This window comes from Poecilia reticulata, chromosome 15 (assembly GCF_904066995.2).
Source record: "Poecilia reticulata chromosome 15, P_reticulata-male-v2, whole genome shotgun sequence".
In the NCBI taxonomy this organism is placed as follows: domain Eukaryota; kingdom Metazoa; phylum Chordata; class Actinopteri; order Cyprinodontiformes; family Poeciliidae; genus Poecilia; species Poecilia reticulata.
Window position 1 is genome coordinate 26,291,380 of NC_088844.1, and position 22,338 is coordinate 26,313,717.

General features: G+C 39.4%; 1 protein-coding gene across 4 annotated transcripts in view; it reads left to right on the plus strand.

Moving 5' to 3' along the window:
* LOC103461042 (inositol polyphosphate-5-phosphatase A) overlaps positions 1–22,338 on the plus strand; it is a 195,586-nt gene that overhangs the window by 50,105 nt on the left and 123,143 nt on the right. The gene's annotated exons all lie outside the window — the stretch shown is intronic.

Genomic DNA, 22,338 nt, shown 5'->3' on the forward strand with positions numbered 1-22,338 from the left:
CCGACTAGCGTCCGTAGGTTTCCATGGCTCCATGGAGCTGGCCGGCCACATGCCCTCTGAGCAGATGGCACCATCTCCACCTCTCCTGCTCCGTGGCTTTTTATTACCCAATTTGGCCGGCGGGAGGCTTTTTGGAAACGGAAGACGAGTATCTCCTTAAACGGGAGCACGTTTATCTGCCTCTGTGTGCTTTTACAGGCGTTTGCTGTGCCTGTGTGGCAGATGGAAGACTTCTTAATTTGTACAAAAAGGCTTAATGCGTTGGTTTGTGGATTACACAGAGATTCCAGTCATGATGAAGAAAAAAAAGCAGCTGCCTGGGCTGTTTAAAACTGTCCAGTACACATAAAAATGTCTGAAACCAAGCAGCGTGGACGTTTTACAGGGTTTGGCATTTGTTCTGTTCTCTCCTGCAAAACGAGCAATACTGATTGCTTGGCTGCCTGTGCAAGCTGCCTATCTTTATGGCCATCAAATCTAGACCTACAGAGAGATAAACTCATGGAAAATAGTTATATTTTTACAGGCGGCAATGGGCCGTGACTCTTACACCCCTGACCTAGTTGAGCAGAAATGTTCTCTTCCTCCTTTACACATGTAATAAATTCTTTGCTAATAATAATCTTAGTTGGTTTTAAGTCTGAGAAGATGTAGATCTTACTCTGTTTATTTTTGTCTGAGCGATGTGCTCATCTTCAGAGCAGAGCTGAGATGAAGACGTCAAGCTCCTCTCGTTGGAGTGGGGAAGTGAGTAGCAGACTGCTGTTTGCTCATCGGTGCTTTTTATTACATGAAAACAAGCAAGGTGTAGCTATTGTCCATCTGTTCACCTACTGCAGACCATTCACACATATGGCAATTTGGTCCGTCTTTTTGCAAAATGGTGTAAAAATTGGTTGAATATTCACATATCTAGAGTATGGCCAAAACTCCTGTTGTGGATTTATTTAGGTATTTGGTAAAATTTTTATGAAGTAATTCACGGAGCACACAGGGAAGTGGCCGGCACTGAGTTTCTTATCAGCTACACGCAGTGAGAAAGTGGTTAGGTACAAGGCAATAAAATAAAAAAGGTGGCTGATGATGGAGGTCATGGTCATTAGCTTTCTTATTTCCCACTTCCTGTTTAGATAAATGTGCACTAATGTCTGCATATCCAGCAATGAAAACAAAACCGAGGGTAGTATTTGTTTTCCTAGTCCTCCCCTTGTAGTTTTTCCGCTGATGCCAAGAGTTGGACTGATATCTAATCTGCAGATTGGACCAAACTACGTCCAGATTGCAGCATTCTTTCTGTGGAATCAGCTGTTTTTGTTTGGGTGTACAAATTGTTCCCTCAGAGTTTGCGACAGCCTGGAAAAATCTTGAAATTAAGTATTTTCCAGACCTTGAATTGAATGAATGAAGTAGTGTGGAAAAGTATTGTTAATGCTTGTTAAACCGCAAATTTGTCGTCATCGCAATATTTTGTAAAATAAAAACTCTTGAATTAAATAGATATTGGCTAATTACACATTGGTATTGTTATTACTGCAGACTGAACGTGGTGTAGTTATTGGCTCTGTTCTGGGTTTAAACCCCAGTTGAGGGATCCTCTGCATGGAGTTTGCATGTTTTGTCCAATGCAAACCTGTTTTCTCTGCGGTTACTGCAGCTTCCTTTCCTTTGGTTATCTTAAGTTATCCTGTGAGTGTAGCTGGTTGTCCAGTATGTGCCCAGTCACACTTTGACCAGTGGAGATGCCCTCCTCTGGTGCACTGCAAGAATTAAACGCATGTAGAAAATGCATTGTTACTGCTATGCAAAAAATATCTATGTTTTCATTGGCAAACCAGCAGCTTTAGCCAGATACAAGTCCTTCAGTAAAAGCAAGAATTTAGGAGCAAAACTTATATTTTCCAGCATTTGGATAATTATCTGGGTTTATCTTTACAATGGACTCAAAGCAGAAAGCTGTTAACACTTTTCATTTATAACAAGTTGTTTCATAATTGCTACATTCAGTAACAGTATCGCATATCACACGTTTTTTTGTTGCTACCTTGCAGTTGTGCTATAAATGCATTGTTTGTGTTTTAAAATGGAACCACCATGATAATTGTGGAGATCTGAGCCTAGAAAACTGTGGACTTTGGCTCCAGAAATGGGCAGGAACCCTGAAACGCATCACATATTTATGGATTAAAATAAATAACACTACATTTATGAAATTTGGCTTGACCATTCAGATGTATTTGGATATTTGTCCAGACTGAACTTATGTGATCTTTTTAAATAACATGCATTCAGCTTGTTCAAACATACCTGAATATGGATTAATATGCACAGTGGAAACCATTTTAGCATCGGCTGTGTTTTTTGTTTTCTGCTCTGTGAGGTACAGCCAATCAACACCAAGGAAAATGAATGGCGCTCCTGGATTGGCTGCTTTGCAAACACCACCCAATAGCATGCCAAGTAGGACTAGCTACATGGCATGCTACTAGGTAGTAACTACCTTGCTACTGGGTATTTCAGCTGTATTTCTTTTGAATATTTAAGTATCCTCTACAAAACAAAAAAAAACCATGCAAAGGTGAATTTTCTGCCAGTAACTAGGAGTCACGTTCCAATGAAAAAAAAACAAAAACACTTTAAAGACAAGTTCCTTATGGCCAAGGAGGTCTGGAAATCCATTTTCAGAAAGTAGTCCACCAAACGGTGTTGGTTCTTGAAGGAGTTTTTGATTATTTAAGTAATTATCAAACATTTTCTCCAGCAGAAAGCAGGTCACTGTGTCTCCCAGTTCTCTGCACCAAGCAAGGGAAACTTACTCCACTCCACATGTGTCTAAGAAGTAGCAAACCTAATCAGTCAGGTCACAACTGACTGATTAGATGCATTTTATTTTTTGTTTTTTGGGAGTCCCGCCCCTTTCTACTGCCGCCCTGGAAAGCTCCATGGAAGCAGCAATGGTCACATTATTGCTGTTTTCTTTCTCTCTCTGTTTGAGAAAGACATTTAGGGACATAATACTGTGGTTGGATCTGCTGCTTCACACCTGCTATTTAACAGTGTTTATAAAAGCTGGATAGTCTTACCCTGAGTGATGACAGAAATGTCTGTTAAATTACTCAAATGCCATCCATCCGAGGCGCAGCGTGCGAGTGACATCTCGGCGTGTTATTGTTAGCTGAACCTGCTCTGAATGACTCAGATAATCCACCATGTCTTTTTTTTTTTTTAGCACATTTAAACCATTTAATCCCTCCTTAATTATCAACATTTTATGTTCTGGCCCGCTGAATACCATCATGTTATCTAGATTGATCCCCTTAGTGCCCTCAGTCCCTTGTTAGGGATCGTCAATGTGATTATCATGAACAAATCTGTTGATTATCCGTGTTGTGAGGTTGGGATTGTTTTGTTTGTCGGTGTGTAACTGAAGAAATGACTCTTAACTGCAGAGTCAACATGTCACCTGTTCTTTATAGGGCTCTGCTGATAATGTCTAAGCAGTCTTTTGCATCTCCCATGAAAGAAATGGTGGTTTTGGGAGGATTTATCAGCAGAGTCTGTCTGTGTCTTTTTCTTCAGGAAGATGAATTAAAGGTGCGTTGAGTTTAGACGGCATGTGTGTTTTTACCTCTTGCTATGTGAGTAAGAGGTAAATCTGTGTATCCTTAAAATGTCTTGAATTCATTTATTAAAAATTGAGGCCTTAAAACATCTTAAATTCATTAAAGAAAATGTAAAATAGCCTTAAATATGTTAGTTACAGGTCTTAAATTTTGAAGTGGTGGGACTAATTAATCTAATATATTCTATGTAGGTTTTTTCTTGCAGGACTTTTGTATGAAGCAAATATTTGGGTTGTGCAGATGTTTTCATTTAATGTGTTTTGTGATTCAAGGTGATTAAAGTTACCAGTAATAAGCTGCTAATACTGCTAAAACTAGCCATTAGAAGCTAGCATGTGGTTCAAAAGCTAAAAGCTGCTGCCTAGAGCCACAAAAAGACAGTTTGGTTTTCTGCATTTCTTTTACGCATTTCGGTCATGATATAGGTCTTAAATTTTATTTATAATGATCTTAAAAAGTCTTAAATTTGGGTTGGTGAAACCTGCACAGCGCCTGTCAATGCTAAATTGCTGCCACTCTTGCATCTGGAGCAGGGAGATTACATTTCACTCTGTCTCCCAGTTCCTGTTGACGTGTCTTCTGAGGGAACAGTTTTTGCATCTCATCCTGTATGCTCAAAAGTATTCATACCCCTTGAACAAACATGTGTATTTTTGGATTTAAGAGACGGACCAACGCAAAGCAAGAGGCTTGCAATTACAGCTGCAGGTGTTTTGGTGTTTCTACCAGCTCTGTACAGCAGCTCTAGCTCAGTCATTGATTCTCAGTTGGGTTTAGGTCTGAACTTTGACTAGGCTGTTCCATTGTAGCCATGACTGTATGTTTAGAGCTGATCTTATAGTTTTTCTCCCAGGATTGTTCTGCATTTAGCTCCATCCTTCTCCCATAAACACTGCACAATTTTCCAGTTATTAAGAAATAATAGCAAAAAAATAATCCCCACAGAATAATGCTACCACCACCGTGGAAATGGCATCGTCGTCTGTACAGAGCAGTGTGTTCCACATTTCATTATTTTGACTCTGTTGCTTGGTGTGACAACATCTACGGTCTCTGATTGTTTCCTTTTATTCTTTTACTTCTATTTAATGACGGTTTGCAAATGATGTAATGGAGCACTAACTAAACTCGTATCATCCGGATTACACTGCCTTAAATGGAATATGGCTTGAGTCTCAATGAAATAAATCAAATTTCTAATGTGATTGGTTGGTACAGAAAACAACACGACCCCATTAATCAGTTGATGTAAATTAATCAGACAATCTAGCCTGTATTAATGAAATGTGATGATGATGATGAAACTATGTAAAATGTAATTAATTACCACACAGCATCACCATGCAGACCCTGCTGTTGGCAGAGCTCTATCCATTTTACGGAGAATATCTCTACTTTATAGCGGTTTTTCCACCATTTTTCTGCTTAAACACTCTTGGCCTCACTAACGTCGTCCTCATTACTCCTGCCTGAAATTGTGTCACATTAGGAGTTCTCCTGTAGACTTGGATGTTTCGTGAATACCTTTTTTGTTTTATTTTGGGTTTCTCTATGATTAATAATCTATCCAAGTGTGCTCTGCTTTTAAGGTGACTCTTGAATCCAATTAGTTTCATTTTAGGAGTTTATTTCAGGATATCAGAATGAACGGGGCTGACTGTTTGGACTGTGAAAAAACATTTATCTTTTGATTTCCCTGCTGTGGACTACTTTTTTTATAATATTATAGTGTTTATGACGTGACAAAATGTGAGACAGCTGAAGGATTGTAAACACCTGAAAATAATCGTTGATTCCTGACAGCCAGGATTCGTTTTAAGCACAAAGATCTCGTTTCTGACTTGGTTCCTGTCTAGACAACGTGTGAATCATTCAACTGAGGGACGAAGTAGCATTGTTCTTCACATATGTGCCCTTTGTGCACTTTTATTGGCTCCACTATTGTTTAAACACCCGCATGACCAGCACGTTGACATTTTTGTGGTTAAAGAAGTTATTAGCTCCACTTGAGATGCTTTCCAGCCACATCACTTACCCAACCTCTCCTCTGTGTTGTCTCTTCTCAAGAAAGTTGCAAAACCGAGTTGTGAAATTGCTCAAGAGTTGCCATAAAACATATGAGTGAGCGCTGCATGCCGAAAAAGGAAAGCGACAAAGAGGAGCGCGGTGTTGCAGACGTGGGGCTGCAACTCACGCCGTGCGCCTCCGCAGCATCGGGACGTCTGTGGAAGCAAACGGGGAAAACCTGAAAGCAGCAAGAAGAGAAGAAGTTTTATTCAGGAAGGAGAGGTGGGGCACGGAGAAGAATTCGGATGCGGGGCCAAATCCATGGGAAGTTTCTCATTAGCAGTCCAACACAAAGCTTAACACTCATGTTCTGCGTCTGCTCTGGTCAGATGTCTTTCCTGGACACTGTCCAGGGTGTTTCTCGCAGCCGGGGATCTCATGTGGTGAACCCGAGGTGGGACTCTTTCTCCCGGGTTTTTCATGGCAGCACCTCTCTGTTTATTTTGGAGGCCTGGTTCCCTGTCTCCTCTGGAGAGCGCTGCCGAGGGGAAAACATTGAAATGAGGGACGGTTTGGAACATACTGAGGGCCGCAACTATCGATGATTTTAACCATCAATTATTCTGACAATAAATCGGATTAAAAATTGGCACATTTTGCAGTTTTTTCATTTAATCAATTATGCAATATTAGAGAGACGTTAAAAACATAAACAAATGATTTAGCTCCTTTTTGGACATGTTACAGGAGCAGGTTGTACTTTTCCAAATGAATGAAATGACTGAAGAGACCCCATCGTGCATTTTATCGAGGTTCTGGTGGAAATGGAAACCAGTTACCCCCCCCACTCCTTCACCCACTTGTTACTCGCCCACTTTAAATTAACATTTTTTTTAACGCCCCTCTCACTCCCCCAGCAGGAAGAACCCAATTGCAGAGATATCAGGGCCACACTGAAAACCTGACAGCCTGTAAAACGTCTTCGGCGTCACACAGAGACGATGTTTGTCCTGCGGCAGTGCAAACAGGATGCTGCATGCAGACAACGCCATGAGATAACACACTGCTGTACAAGGAGGGAAGACGGAAAAAAAAAAAAAAAACTGCATGCAAGGAGGCGGGAGGACTGCTTGGACAAAGGGAGGAAAAAACAGCTGTGAGACTGATGATGCAGAGGTGATCTGATGACCTCATCAGGAGCTTCAGCTCCGTTCTAGATAGTTCAAACCCTGCACAGGAAGTAGAGCTGTGTGCAGAGTAACCTGTTGTGTAGACATTGCCTTGTTTTTCTCCTCCTACTCCTAACCATTTCCTGTTGGTTCCTGTCGAGAGTTCACTTGATTTAGGGCAGCAGCTCAACCTGATGTGAGTGACGAGTCATAGTAAAGGTTCAGAGAGACGCAACTCTCCCCCCGTTCAGCCACATGTTGTCGTCACAGAGCTGAAGGATGGGTTTCAAACACTTCCCCTTCCACTTGGCTTACAGCAGCGGTGCCATTATGGTGACATTAAGCTAAAAATCAGTCACTTGATTAATTAAAACTAGCAAAACAGTTTCCAGTTGCTTGATTTATTGCTTTTTCTCTTTCTGCCAAAAACTGGATGACAGAAATTTTCAGTCTTGGTCTCAACTAACCCGTTTTTGTTGAAGGACAATTTTGTTTACAGAAATTTAATACTTTATTTGTTGATATTGTGTTATTTTATTTCTTTACTGAAGGTATTTAAAACGCCTTACGTTTTCAGTTCATTAGAATGTAAAGTTTAATGATCTTTGACGATGTTTTATTATTACTCAATTTTTAAACTCTCGATTCAAGAGTGAACCGAGGTTTAAAACCTTTGGACCTACAAGTTTGGACAAAGAGAGACAAAAACAAAACAAACTGATGATGCAGAGCTGATCCGATGACCTTATCCAGAGCAAATGCAAAAAAATGCGTACAACAAGTTTGTATTTCAAATACAGTAAAATTTAATTTGATCACAAGCATTTCTGCAATTTCTCACAGCTCTAAGAAATTACAGTCACATGTTTCCTAAATATCTTGGAGGCCTCTGAGTCCTGAGTCTGTGTCCTTCTGCATGAGTTTGCTGATAGCTCACCACAAGGAATGTGAACTGGTGCTCAACATTTTTTTCTGACAAATAACCTCTGCGTTATTTCCTTATGAAGACGAAAGCAACTGGTCTGACTGCTGCTTGTGTTTCTGAACTATGTCCCTGCGTGAGTTTCCGTGAAAGAGTCTTGAAATATTGAGTTAATTTCATGCTCTTGTAGTCGCCACACCCTATAGTTGACATTTCCTTTTGAAATGATCTCCCACACACACACGCACACACACGCACACACACACACACACACACATAGCTGCACTTGGAGATTGTAGTTTGCAGTAACGCAGGTTTGCTTGTGTTTCACTGTTACAGCTCGCCAAGATCAATGCCACAATTCCTTCTGCTTTTGTTAGTTTTATTGAATCAATACTGCTAATGTGCCTGACAACAACACCCATCCGGCAGGATCAATTTTACAGTCAGTGCTCGACTTGTAGCTGTTATGCACAAACATCCGGATATAGAGGAGCAAAAATCCTTCTCTATTCCCATCGAGCGTTTCTTCACAGATGCCCTGAGAGATGGAAAGCTTCTGAGTAGGTTTTAAAGCCAGAGAAAATATAGAGAGAGTGCAAGAATTAGGCCGCAGCCTAATTCTTGCACTCTCTCTTATGCTCCTAAATTATGCATGGGTTTCTTAGGATTTTGTCTTCTTGAAAGTGTTAGCAGAACCATGCTGGGCGGTGTCCCTCAGGATGTGTTTTTAGGCCAGCCGAACACTTGAGTGGCTCACTAGTTGACACTTTCAGTTTCACTATTCAGACTTTGTATTTCTGGGGTCACCAGACATTTTTTACTAAGGCTATTCAGTGTTTGGTTAGCAGTCAGAGCATTTAAGTCATACTTATATGACTTAAATGTATAGTATTGTGTATTTTCCAGGCATATAGAGACATTTTTTAGGAAAATCTATTAACGATGTTACCTTCAGCTGTTATAAAAATACTGTATCGAACATGACTTAAAAGAACCTTGACTTTGTAATTTAATGCTTCAAAATTGGGCCTTTGTTTCTTTTTGAAACTCCACCTTCTGGAAGTCATGATAACATCTCTAACACCTAACGCTTTTACCAGCGTTGCACTGAGAAGTATCTCGTATAATGAGCTCAGCAGACGCGCAGCTCTACCAGGTGTTTGCTAATTGCTGCTGGCTAGTCTGAAGGAGCTGAGGCAGAAGCTTGAAAGCTTTTAAACTGCAGCTCCGAGGAGAAGCTTCGCCTCGAAGGCGGAGCTAGGTCCACCCGGGCGTTTTGCACAGCTGAATGGTTGCCACGGTGATTAAAGGATTTCTCAAACATGCATGAAAGAATCAAAGCAACACTACAGGTATCTTTTAGATTCTAACATGATGTAAGGCTCAAAAAGTCTAGCACTTTAATGTAGTATGAGCTGGGGTTGCTGGGCAACGGGTTGACTTCGCTGGGGTTGCTAGGTAACGGGCCAGTGTCTGCTGATTTGTGACATTACATTCCAGATGTTGTTGAAACAGATCAAATTCGAGTAATAATCGAGTAATAATCAAAATCAAAGATTAAGGCACCAAAAAACAAACTTATTCCCAAAAACCCAGACTGGGTGTATTTCTTTTTTTTTTTTCTTTTAGAAGCAGAGACCCAAATGTAATATCAAAAATGTGGAAAATGTGAATTTTTCATAAAAGTTCCCCTGTGAGAGAGCCAGGCAGGGATAAAGTAAAACAATAGTGTGACGAAAACTGGGTCTAAACTCCCTGACATTGATGAGAATCTAACGGATGCAGGCTGAGAAGCGTGAGCATCTTGGGAATGAATCATAGGTGTACTTAGTTTCATTAATCCACTACTCTAAAGCTAAATGGAAACTGTTGAGGCTTTAATTTACGTACTGCTCATGTTCAAACAGATCTTTGGCCCTGTGATCCATAAGAGAAGTCCAGGAAAGAAAAGAGTAAATGGAACAAACCTCCTCAGTATTGAACTGATAAACCGGCTGAACTTGTTGCCGTTTTTGTTTTTGACAGCTGCGGAAAAATTAGCGTAAAGGTTTCATCCAGCCTAGACAGAAAGATGGAGCAGGACTAGAAAAACTGTCTCCTAGCTTTGGGACTGTCGGGGATTTCCTGCTCTTTGTCACGTGATTCTATTAGGACAAATAAATAGTCCGTGACCTTTCCTGGGTTTCCAGTGGGGCAGATTATTTTAGGTCCTGGGACCAGTGGCGTTATGCATTTACTTGGGTTAGTAACTCAGATACGCAGGTTTAAACTGAAGCCCCCAAAAATCCGTGAGAAAAGTTATTTTTGGGGAAATGAAACCGTGGTCTTCTCTGAGCATTCCTATAATGTTGAAAAGCGAAGCCGCCATGTCAGCTCCTTCTGTGTAATGGCTCCATTGGGAGCAAAGTAAACATTAGGATTAACCTCCACAGAGTTGCATTTGTCAGCATTTATGTCTCAAATGGAGGAGAAACCGACTGAAAACTGCCAGTTTAATCTGAACCTTGAACATATTCAAGCTTTTCTTGTTTTGAAGATGTTCTGCTTACTGAGACGGTAACCAGGCGTCTGCAGCATTTACTTTTATTTTTTGACTTTTCTTAGTTACTGATTTTATGTGGAAAGTCACTCGACTCTGCTGGGAAGTAATTGTCGCTCATTACTTTCCTGGAAAAAATAGATATATTTTTCCTGTGCGATTAACTCCTTCAAAATCACCCAGCTGTCTTTTTTGTTTTGTTTTTATTAGGACTTAAACTAAATTCCCAGAATGAAATTACACTGTTGCAAAGATGAGAACATGAATGTATTTCAGTAATTTACTTAAAACATTAGTACTTGCATAACACACAGTGATATATTTATATAATTATGGCTTGTAGCTGATTTCCACGCCCATAAAGATACATTTTTAATGACGATTAATATATTTCGGCTTACAAAATGTTAAAGAAGATTGCAGACTTGATAGTTGTCCAGCAGACAGTCATTGCCACAATAAGGTAATTGCTTAAGAAGCTTAAACTTGACAAGTTGCTGAAGCCATACATATTTATTGAAAGTTGAGTGGAAGGAAAAAGTGTTACAAGGATAGACAAGTGCATATAATGTATATCCATGCACGCTTTTCAGTTGGGTGATATTTTTGTCTTGAGGAAAGCTAAAGAAAAGAGACGATGATCCTCGTTTACCTTTTTCAGACACTTTTTCCTTCCACTTAATTTTCTGTCTCTCCACCTATAGGTGGAGCTCACTTCTCTTGTGAAGTATGTCATTAACATCACTCTGTGATAAATCTACAGATGTGTAACTTTTTGAGGTGAATATCCAACATAAATGAACTTCCTTAATGATAATCTACTGAGTTGTACTTTTGTTTGACTCCTTGTTCCTGCAGTTCAAGTTGTTTTTAAATTGCCCTTCGGTTAATTAGGGGGGTGTCTGAGAGAATAAAAGACCAAAAGAAAGTATAAATAACTTTGTCTAACAGAGACTTTAGCAATACTAATTTTTAGTCACTCGTTCTAGAGAAATATAAGGAAGTTAAATCAGCTCAGAAATGTTTGGAAAAAGTATAAATCTTATTGTTTTCGATAATCTGATCATAGGTTTTCCATCAGCCGTTAGCTCTGTAATTACAGCTTACGTGAAACATCCTGCAAACGCAGCAGGCCTCCTCACTAGAGACGGTCTTTATCCTCGATGGTAATTAGACTCTGGCATCGACAGTCAGGGTGTTCTGCTCTTCCCCTGCTTGATGTTTGTTCAACTTTTATAGGCAAACCTTTTCTGGAAAATATTTGGTGCCTTTTTTATGTTGGTGAGATCATTGAATGCAAATAAATAATTTAAATGGAGTAAATTAAAACCGAAACTGTAGTTGCTACAGGATGAGGATGTAATAAATGATTTTTTAACCTATTTACTTCTTTAATTAAATTCAGGTTTCTTTCTTAAGTTCACACCTGAGTGTGATTAAACGGAGATGAGACCCAGCTGCTCGAAGTAGAGGACTTACAGAAGATCTAAAGAGTCTGCTTTGAACAAAGGTATCAGTCTGGGGAAGAATGGGAAAAAAAACCCAAATGCATCATTTTATTGTAGATTCCCCAAATCCCCAAAACCTCCCACAAATAACTAAAATACACAGAAATACTCTAAAAGCGTTTATAACTATAACTATTTAACAGTTCAAATCCTAAATACCCCATAATATGCATCAGCAGTAGAACTAGCGATTATTTTGATTATTTTGACGACTAATCATATAAAAACATGGAACATTGTGCATATTTTTTTTCAGCTTTTTTAAAATTCAGTATTGGACATGCATTAAAAGATGTCAATAAATAAATGTGTCTTTTATATTTTCATCTTCTTTAGTAAATGTTTGATCATTTTCATCTGCAGCTTAAAAAAATACTTTGAATAATACTTATCAGCTCAGGCCTTTCTGCTTGACTAAACATCAATAATGGAATAATTCATAATATTTATTGGATTAACAGATTAATAATTGGTTAGGAAAAGATGCTCAAGATCTTGTTTTTTTTTTTTTTTAAAACAAAATCTGAACCAGGTCATTTTCCATTTCCAAAATGTTTATAGTCTTTGTACAGTTTTTATTTAATTTCTGCTCGTTTTTCCCCAACTGGCTTTTTTTGAGCCTGTAAACTCCAGTTAATGATAAAAGGATGACTAAATTAGCTGACGGTTATTTCAGTAATCGATTAATCTGATTAATTATTTCAGACTGGATGCATCCCTAAACCCAAACGATGCTGCCATAAATATTATTAGAAGGGAGTGGAAACCAGGTTATTGGCCTAATTATTGACCTAACTACCCCACTCCACTGTCAAGCCCCATTTTGTTGATGCTTTTATCATCTGAAAATGCTGGACGGGCCCAGTATTCATTTATGTATTCACTTATATTTATATCCTGTTGTTCTGTTTGGTTTCATGTACAAAATAAAAATCAATTAAATCAACAAGAGAAAGTCCAGATCGCCGATCAGAGTTGGTTGAAGGAAATTGTCCCGATCTCTTGCGTATCCAATCCAAATGCCTCGTCATGCAAAACTCGAATTGTCAATGATCTCATGATTGTAACTTTGTGCTGAGGAGACATTTGCGTCATGTTGCGGTGCTGAGTTTGCTGGTGTGTGTTGAGTAACACAAGGCAGAGGTGTGAGTGGGAGAACGCACACTTTGTGTGTGTGTGTGTGTGTGTGTGTGTGTGTGTGTGAGATAACAGCTTTGTCAGAGGTCCCTTCAGGCTGCGGTGGATTGCACAATGCAGCATTTTCACATACGTCTTGTAGTAGAAAGCTGATTATGATGTAATGCAAAAATATTCCTCCGTTTGCAGAGATCAACAATCTGGTTGCAACAATCTTGTGGTGATTCTGTCCTGATGGATCCTGCAGCACAGCATGAGGCAGAGGAGCTCACACCCTCATGCTGAGAGGGGAAAAGGCTTTCTGCTCTTACAGCTGTGGTTTCTGAGTGCCGTAATTTCCTGTCTGCTGGTGACACAAATCCCAGCTGACTGCAGTGTTGATTCGCTCTTCAAGCTTCATGCATGGGCTGCATAAACATGATCATTCAGATACATCTGAATAAAGAAGGAAATTATATATTATCACAGACTGATTCGATGCAGAGTGATGCGTTTCTATTAAATTAAAAAATAAGCACATTTTTGTTTGCTGTTGTAATAAATAAATTTCTCTTTCTACCAGAAATCTTCAGTCTGGTGCTTTGGCCTCAACTAGCTCTTATTTTGAAGGACAATTTTGTTTACAGACATGTTAAAATTGTTTTTATTTAAAGTTTTGTTTATTTATTTTGGATATTTAAAATATCGGGCTGCACAGTGGCGCAGTTGGTAGAGCTGTTGCCTTGCAGGAAGAAGGTTCTGGGTTCGATTCCCGGCCCCGGGCTTTCTGCATGGAGTTTGCATGTTCTCCCTTTGCATGCGTGGGTTTTCTCCTGGTACTCCGGTTTCCTCCCACAGTCCAAAAACATGACTGTTATGTTAATTGGCCTTTCCAAATTGTCCCTAGATGTGAGTGTGTATGTGCATGGTTGTGTGTCCTGTGTGTCTCTGTGTTGCCCTGCGACAGACTGGCGACCTGTCCAGGGTGACCCCGCCTCTCGCCCGGCACGCCAGCTGGAGATGGGCACCAACCCTCCCGACCCCACTAAGGGACAAGGGTGCAGGAAAATGGATGGATGGATGGATATTTAACATATCTTCCAGTTTTAATCTTAAATGTTCTTTAGAATTTAAAGTTTATTCTCGTTTTAAGAATATCCTTGGGCATTATTACACCGTTTTGATTATAGTGCTTGAAGATTGCTTTGCTTTAAGTTAATTCCTTAATATTGATTAAAAAGTACCAGCTATAAGGGAAAATCATCTGCCAGTGAAATGATGCATTTCAACTTACAGTATAGGAAAATTGTCTTCTTCATCAATATTAGGAAATTATTGACTTAAAACAAGCTCCTATATCTTGCTGAAAGTTACTTTTGTCTTATTTCAAGTGTACTAGATATTTGCACTAGAAACTAGACAAAAATACCTGGTAGGATTTAGTGTTTTTGCAGTGTACAAATATCAGGAATGAAACTGTAACCAGTTTTTCTGCTTAAGCTCTAAGGTTTATGGGAAAGTCGAGTCTCTGTGCAAAGGATTAACTGTAGTGAGTTTTCTAAAATGATGGGATTTCCAGTCAGGATACGAACCTGCTGTAACTCCTCAGTCAGTCGCAGTTATAGTTTTTCCAAAGGTCTCATCTAAATATGTTTACACCTCTTATATTAAACTGATGGAGAAAAAAAGTTTTCTTGAGATCTGAAGATGTTCTTAAAGGGTTTCTGCTGAGACAGCAGTCTGCTGCTTTTGAATAATCATTTGCATATCATTCTCATCACATGTTAATCAAAGCAGATCGTATTTGGGTAGCAAATAATTTCTAGAACGTTTGATTTTCCAACTTTAGGTCAGTCGGTTTGTCTCGTCAGATTATTTCATCAAGTCCTGATCTTCAGGGACAAAAACTGTCAAAATTCAAAGTGCACAACTCGGCATCTGTAAACAAAGATGCCCTCCAAAAATTATTAATCATTAAAATGGAAATTATTGAGCTAATTTTAGTCTATCCCACAATTAATTGAATGTCGATTATTGCGACAGGTTTTTATACTTGGCAGCATTTTAAAACCCAGAGAATGAGCAGGAAGGAATTAAAAACCTCTGCAGATAAGGATATCAGATTCTTTGATTGACCCTTCAGTCAAATGAAACACTCAGAAAAGTGTTTTTTCTTCTTTTTCCATTACTGAAATGATTTTCTTCACTGCAGCTTCTAAACAGGTTAATTTAATACTTGTTTTTGTCAAAATTATTGCAAATCTAGGCTTTAACTCGTCTAAATTTGAAGGATAATTGCTCAGACAGAAAGTACAGATTAAGTGGATCAATCTGGATGCATGAGTTTTTTAACAGTAGACTTTGAAGTTTTGTGCAGGTGGGTGATCCTTTCTCGTTGCCTTTTCCTGTAAGATAATTTGTCTCCTGGTGATATGAATGTAACATGTGGGCAAAGAGCGCTTTAGGGAGACATGAAACACTTCATACCTCCTCCATACTTCCACCTTTTCTCTCTTGATGGATGAAGACCATCTCACAGGAGCCAGCCTCGGTCTAATTTAAGGTTTCAGCGTGGGTTTGCTCTAATTAATTCCTTAATGAGCCTCTTTGATGTGGAGTTGCATGACACACAGAAGGGACCTTCCTCTGCGCCAGCCGGCCTCCGCAGAGCGACTCGGAGGAAGAGTTGTTTCCGGCTCCAACCTGTTGAAGGATTCTGGGTCAGCCTATTCTCCTTCATCGGACCCCCTCCCTCCTCTCCGGACCTCCAGCTCCATCCAGCCAGGGTATTTTTAGTCCGCTGCGTGCTCCCTTGAAAGCCAATAACCTCCTTTCAAACAACTTGTCAACACACAAACACACTCTAGCTTTTCATGCACAGGAAAAAAACAAGATGTGAAATACTTCTCCTTTCATCCTAAAGCCAAGTGGGCTTTATTTTTACCTAGGAAGTGTTGGGGGTCTTGTTCGTAAGAGGAAAAGTATGCTAGCACATCAAAGCAGTGGGAAGATTAGTTTGGGAAAACAAGCTTTATGAGGGTTTTGTTTCCAGACACGTCAATGTTGTAAAGACAGACTAGGATTTTATTGCTGCATTTTTGCACCACAAATCAGGTGTTCAGATCAGTGTGTTATGTGTTGTGGTGTAGTTTGATTTGATGAAATGAAATCAACTTTTCTGCTGTAAGTTTGATCATTTCCATTTGGTTGGTGGTTTTTCACATGTCTCTTTTCTACCAAAGACTGGATGACAAAAGTCTGGTGCCTTGGTCTCAGCTGAACCTTTTTTTGATAGAGACTTCAGTATCCATTTTATTTGTTGGTTTGGTTGTTTGGTTTATGCATTTTTAAAATGTCTTTCAGTTTCAGTGATTGTCAGAATTGCAAATAAAAAAACAGAAAACAAACAAAAAAAATTTACCTCCAGCAGCAGTCAGTCTTGCATCGAATCTGAAGTAGCCTCTGACTGAAGATTGTTGCTGTATGACATGCTAACATGAGACTCCTTTTCAACTCTTGAATAGTTCAGGTATTGTTTGAGATGTTAATCAGCTGCGTCCAGATGGCTGTGCATCATAACAACTGACCATGAGTGAAAATGGAAAAGCAAAACTGTGTCTGGCTGCACAGCATCCAGCATTTGGGGAAAACCTGGCTTTTGCCATCAATAATTTTTCCTAAAAACTGTAGTTGTCAAATGTTTTTACAACCAACAGACACAACCTGGCACTGGTCAAATAAATTTAGACATGATTTATGCATTTTGGTGAACTTGTTGCCTGATTTTCCTCCATCTTCCTCGCTTCTATAAACTCTGCAGACGTCCGGCTCTGCTGCTCAGTTTGTAAGGCAGACTGAGGTCAAACTCACTTGACCTCACAGTTGCTGTGTTCGGTTTGTCTGGTGAGGCTGATGAGTCAAGACGTTGTGCGGGAGTTTTTGGGTGGACAGGAAGTGCTGCTGTACAGAATGGATTTATTTTAAAAATAAGTCTTGATCTGTTTTGTTACAAACATCTAATAAAAGCTGCACAATCCAATTTCAGCCTTCGTTGTTTTTTGGTTTGAAGGTTAGACGTTAAACCTGGCTGTTTTTCCCAGCGGTGGACTCGTATGTCTGCGATTAGTGTCGGGTGTAACTAAGCAACCGGAGCTTTTTTAAGGCTGCTCATCTCCACGCTCTTATCAATTATAGAGTCTCTAAGCAGCAGACCTACTTTTTTTTTTCCTTTTACATTAGTATGTTTTCTACTTGCCTAGGAAAGAAAGCAATTGTTTTTTGGAGACTTTTTGATTACAAGGATAATCATCCGGTGGTTTTACTGATGTATTTTAACTGCTGAGCTGAACAATTGCACAACAAACAGATTCAGATATTTTTAAGAGCAAGAATTTGGGACACAAGTTAGTTTTTCCTAATTGTACTTAGTAATTTTTTTTTTCACATTTTGCTATCGGGGCAGTGAATATAAGTGGGCCAATATGAATGACCAAGATTTATATCCATCTTGTCGCCTTTTATGTTTCAGAAGACGAAACATGTTGGTCATGTGACAATGATTGTGTGGTTTTTTCCATTGAAAATATTGGTAAATATCGGTTATTGGCCCAAATTTTCCTTATCTGTGCGTCTCTAGTTTGTTTAATTCTTCCAAAATTGAGACATTTGTTACATTTTCAGTTGCTGCACCGAGTCAAGCAAACTAAACCTTTTGAAAAATGTGTTCCCCTCCTCACCTGTGGTGGTGCTGCACCAAGAACCACTAAAGGAAACGCCTTCAGATTCGTTATTTAAGGAATGTAAAGAACAATGGAGCAGGGTCAGATTTTAGTGGTTGTATGATTTCTAATTTTGTCTTTGGTAAAAGCCCACCAGCCATTTCTAAAACTATTACTAGACATGTTTGTTTTGGTTGTATTTACCCAGAATGCTCTGCTGCAGTTCACTTCCTGCTTTTGGAGCGGTATCCAGTCCGCAAGGCGTTCACATACGTTTTCTAATCACTACAACCGAGCAGACACCAAGGTTTTTAGGCAGACCAGAGTTTTCTGATTTGGTCCACATCAGAGTTTGCTGACATGTTCACACCTCCCCAAACGAACTGGATTTTCTAAGCAAACGGACTGGATTTGGATTAAAGCGGCCTAAACGGGGTTGGTGTGAATGGAACCTACATTTTGGTGCTAGAACAGAATGAGTTTCAGTTTGAGTGCTTGGTGGATCAGGAAGAAGACCCTGTGTGCTGCACTGCAGGCTGCAAGGGAACCCTAAAACACCGACAGCGAAAGAATTTCTCACAGAAGACGTCCAGTGGAAATAACGGCGTGTCCACTTCAGGTCACGACCTCTGAGTCTCTGAGGGTTATGACCTGACTATGTCTACTCAGAGGAAAGCAGAAGGGAGTTTCCCGCTCTTCTCCATTTCATGGTCATTGTGAAAATTATGTTAACTTTAGGATAGTCCTAATTATAGACATATTGGTTGTGTGTTTTCAGCAGGAGTCCTGGTTTTGTGTTTGCAGTACTGAAACTGAAAGTAAAAACTCCTCCTTTGCAAGTAGAGTCAAGAATATGAAACAAACCTCCTTTTAGTGAGTTATTCTGGGTGTGAAGGCGTTTCCTCTCATTTAATCTGCCGGTTTTAATGGAAAAGCACATATTTTATCCACAGCGGGCTTGGCGTCAGTGGTTTGCGTGACATTAGCTCAGCTCAAAGATTGCAAGTGGCTAATATCTTATCACAAGACAGTCATTGCTGCAGCCCAGAGAAAACACTCTGATGGTGACCTAGTTACGCTGATGCGTTGATGCTTTTATGCTTAGTAAAACTAAAAATAAAAGGGGTAACAAAATTAGTTGTCTTATAAAAACAATGATGTCTGTATGGTGCACTTTGTAACTTTATTGCATTTTTTCATGTTTCATCCACAAACTTCAGTGGATTGGGATTTTTTCTAATTAATCCTTAGAAAGTAGATCATATAGTTGTGAAATGAAAGGAAAGTAATGTAGTTTAGCTCCATAAATTATATTTCAGCATGATGCTGCCACTGCCATGTGCCTCTCTGGGATTTTGGTCTAATTTGAGCAGAAAACCTTCTTCCACATGGTTTCACTAGATTTTATTTATCGGTATCAGAGTAAAGGGGGCTGAATACAAATTTGCATCATACCACAAATTGTCTTGTTTTACAAACAATCCCAGTAAAATTATCTACTGTCTGGTTCTAGAATGACAAAGCATAACAAATTAAAGGGATGTAAATATTTTTTAAGGTTTTTGTGGTAAAATGTTTAAGACTGTCCAGAGTTTTGCTTTTGTTTTTGTCCCAATTTGGACAGGAAGACGGTTCTGCTTGTCCTCTGGGTGTCAACAGGGTTTCAAAATAATGATTATTTTAGCAATTGATTATTCTATTGATTATTCTGACGATTAATTTAACATTGTGCTGATTTTTCATTTAATCACATAAGCTTTTCAAAACAATGTAGAATGTAGAAATACATTTTTTCTCATTTTTAAATGAGAAAAAAATTTGATTGCCTGATATAAAACATCATTTCTTTATTTTAGGCTTGATCATTTGTAGCAAACGATTCATCTGCAGCAAAAACTACTGTCTACTAATCTGTTTATTTTGTTGTTTAATAACTGGACAGCAAAAGGTTCTTAATTGGATCTTTTTTTTTTACAGAATTTGTACCAAGTGAAGCTAAAAATGCAACTTGACAAGTTCTGGGTTGAACATATTTACAGACAAAGTTTTTCATCTTAAATGCAAAGTGTTAATATTTTTGGCTTAATCAGTGCTTTGAGTTTGTTCTTTGCCATTTTTACAGTCTATGTACTCCAGTTACAGATTAATCAACTACTAAACTTGTTAATCATTTAAATAATCAATTAATCGTGATTAATCGTTTAAGCCCTAGTCAACAGTACAAACATTTAAATCTCACCTTTTGGGAAGGCTTGAATTTGGCCTGATTTGTTTTGCAGCACAGCCTCCTCGTTCCTCAAAGGGCGTGGAATCTAGGCCATCCTCTCAAAAACAGAGACGAGACGGGAGGTGGAGACAAGTGAGCGAGTGAAAGTTCCTCTGAAGGATGAAGAGGAGCAGCGCAGGGTTAGGGTCTATTTATACCCCCCGTCTGCGGAGCCCCACTTTCTAATTAACTCCGAATTAACTTGTGACGAGTCGAGGGTGGGCGGCTTGGATCCGAGGCTGCAGATATAAAAGTCTCTTCTCTTATTAGCCCAATTTGTCGGGCCTCTGAGGGCCCCCGCCGGCGCTCCTCTGAGCCGCCCCGGCACGTCCGACATCTGCTCCCCAGAACCGTCTTTGCTGCACATCAAAGCCGCAGCATTGGACTTATCTGGGATGATGGAGAAAAGATCTCCAGGGTCTGGTGATGACATACTTAAAGACTCGTTTGAGAAACTGTCACCGGGACGCGTTTATTGTTTTGTGTTGTTATATAAAATGTAACAGAAACAAAAGAAAGAGGTGAAAACAGGCGGATTATTAGTTTCATCAGGTCAGAATCAAAACATAAGGGCATAACTCTATAGTTATTGAATATTCAATCAAATAATCGATTTAAAATGAAAATAATGAAAACATTCTACAGATTTTTCATATTATTTTTTCTTATACAATATTAGAAATATATTAAAATATGCAAATGCAAACATTTTAAAAAGACTTAAAAAATAAGCAGTGGTTAGCCTGGTGCGGGCATAAGAGAAGTCTGGTGGCCCGCCAGGCTTATAAGGAAACCCGGTATGTTTTGTAGACTTCTGGCTCAATTACTGCTCTGAGTCGTTTTTCCAATAAATTGCCCTTATTCCGAGTCTGTATATTCCCGTTAACGATTAATCTACCACTAAATTAGTTGACGACCTGCTTCAATAATCGATTCATCACTATTAATCTGATTAATCGTTTCAGCAGTACATAACTCTGTTTGTTTGTATCTTCATTACCATGGAGGTACGGTAGCATCTCCAAGGTCGGAACCTGTCTGTTCCTCTGTACGTCTGCATCTGTCTCCCTCTCCGTCTCTTCCTCCGTCCCTGTGACTAACGACAGGCTCCGCCGCTCGTTTCCTTATATAGAGCCACACTCGGTCTGATCTGCCTCAGATTCAACGGACGGCGCACACATTCACCAAGCCCTGCAGGATTCAGGTGCCCCTTTGTAACACTAACATTTGACAAGCATTTCCTCTTTAGCTCATTTGATTCTGTCTTTTAATCAGCGTGGACTGGGCATGGTTCATGTTAACATAAAGAATTGTAGCAAAAATTTAGTTTTTGTGACTTTATTACTTTTATTTCAAAGAGAAAAATATTGATTTATGAGCAGTGGCATAAAAAAGTTTGTGCCCCCGAGAATGTTTCTTTGGTTTTTCCTACTGTACCGAGACAGTTTCTGCTGAACATATTAATGCATATCAAGGCATATTTGATGAACTATTAAAATACAGTCATAAGTATCTGTAGATTTCATCTGTTTGTGGATGATTGAGGTCTCAAATCCTGGAAATATCGGGACTTGGGGATCTGCTGTGTTCTTGTATTCAGACTGACGTGAAGCGTTTATCAATATGCCAGGATATCTGCAATATGAGCACATGAACAATATCACCGTCAACCATTGAACTTCCCATTGAAACACCTCTTTGTGGATTTTTGGAAGTAAAGCCCGTTTGCTTGATTTTGTGGAGTTCTTATTTTAGTTTAAAGTAGTTTAAAGTAATTACCATCGCATCGATGAGGTATTCGCTTAGCTTTGTGCCTGGTTGCCATCTCGGGCCAACTTTTGTAATGTATTTGCTTTTTGTTACAAATGCCAACAAAGCCTGTGAATCCCCCAAGTGTTCTTATTATAGACTGGTCGAGTAAGGACAAGCTTTCTCTCTCTCTTGCCTCTCACACGCACGCACACACACACACACACACACGCATGCACGCACGCACGCACACACACACACACACACACACACACACGCACGCACGTGGTCCGTGGTCGTTCATCAGACCTAGTTATCGACATTGGGAGATCTCTCCTTAAATGGTAGACTGCCCAGGGCCCTGTGTCTGTTTCCACCACGCAGACTAAATGAAGTCCAGGTCTGGGAATAGCCTTTTAAAGAGGAGGGGAAAGCTGGAGGGAAAGCAAAAAAAAAACGATGGTGAGAGGCCCTGGAAAGGTTTTGACCTTTAAAGATAATATAATTGAAGAGAAACAAATAGGGTGGCTATTTTAGTTGTCGATTAATTTATTAATTCTTCTCATGTTGTGTAAAAAAACTCTCATTCTGCAGATTTTACATTTTAGCACCTTTCATACAATGTTAGAAATACATTAGAAGATGCAAAGAAACAATTCAACTCCTTTTTTAAATGAGAAAGTAAACATTTTATTGCCTAAAATGCAATAACGGCATTCCT